This window comes from Triticum dicoccoides, chromosome 7B (genome assembly GCF_002162155.2).
Source record: "Triticum dicoccoides isolate Atlit2015 ecotype Zavitan chromosome 7B, WEW_v2.0, whole genome shotgun sequence".
Lineage (NCBI taxonomy): Eukaryota > Viridiplantae > Streptophyta > Magnoliopsida > Poales > Poaceae > Triticum > Triticum dicoccoides.
The window spans coordinates 12,287,936-12,289,409 of NC_041393.1; positions in this window are offsets into that span (position 1 = coordinate 12,287,936).

Sequence of the window (1,474 nt, forward strand, 5' to 3'; positions counted from 1 at the left end):
GCGGCGATCGTCGTCCTGCACCCCGTGCGGTTGTCAGCGGCAGGATGGTTGGGGGCCGCGGCGGCTTGCTGCCCGGTGCGCGGTGGAGGATCTGTAGTGGTGGGGGGCGCGGGGGCGAGGGGGCGGCGGCGCACGTAGGGGCGGCGGCGTCGTGGGTCGTCGGGGCAGCGGCTTGCAGGGGCTGAGAGATATGAGATGGGATCGGCCGTGGATTGGGGCCGATATTTTAGTCTGGGGAGGTATCACTGGTAGAAAAAGGGCCTATAGTCCCGGTTCGTAAGGGCCTTTAGTCCCGGTTCTTGAACCGGGACTGGAGGGTCGGTACTAATGCCCTGACCCTTTAGTCCCGGTTCAATCCAGAACCGGGACTAAAGGCCCTCCACGTGGCCGGTCCACCTTTAGTCCCGGTTGGTAACACCAACCGGTACTAAAGGAAATTTTCTGATTTTTTTGGAAAAAAAATTTGAAATTTTTTTTTGAATTTTTTTTATTTTCAAATTTCTAAATTATTTTAACCTCTAATCTCTAATCACCCCTCATCACTTCTCAATTTAATCTCTAATCACCCCTCATCATTCCAAATCATCTAACTTCCCGGACGGTCATCCATCCTCCCACTCCCCCAGCCTGAGCATGCTTAACTTCCGGGTTCTATTCTCCCTCGTTTCCAAGTCTGCACTCATTGTTTTCCTGAGAATAGTAAGATGTCAATCCTATTAACCCTCAGGAGTTTAGCTTGAGCATGAAGTCACACATTTCACTGTTTGAGTTTGAAACTATTGTTCTAAAAAACAATAATTTTTTAGTAACACTAATATTTCTTGAATAAGTAGTTTGACCATTGTTTGACCACAGTTTGACCATAGTTTGACCAGATTTGACCAAAATTCAAAAAAGCTGGAATAATTATTTAATAACAGTAATATTCTTGAATAATTATTTAGTAACACTAGTACTTCTTGAATAAGTAGTTTGACCATAGTTTGACCAGATTTAATGAAAATTTAAAAAAACTGAAATTTGAGCATAACTTTTTTTCCTTTTGGAATTTGAGGATTCTACAAATTTGCAAACAGGCCGTATGCGGTCTCCATCGGATGTAACTTTTCGAGTAGATGATTTTTCATATAAAAACATTTTAATCCGAGTTCGTATGCAAAAGTTATGCCCATTTTACAAATTCCAGAGAGATTTTGTAAATAAAGTCGAAATTCATATTTGTAAATTTTCCGAACAACTAGACCACATATCACATGGGAAACTTATTTTATTTTATTTTTTTGACATTTCCATCATTTTCTTTTGTTTTTTCTAAAACTGAAAAGGCGGTCCATAGGGGGGGGGAGTTTGAAAATGGGACCTTTAGTACCGGTTCATGCCATGAACCGGTACTAATGCCTGAAAGCCCATTAGTCCCGGTTGGTGGCACCAACCGGGACTAAAGGTCTAACCTTTAGTACCGGTTGGTGCCACC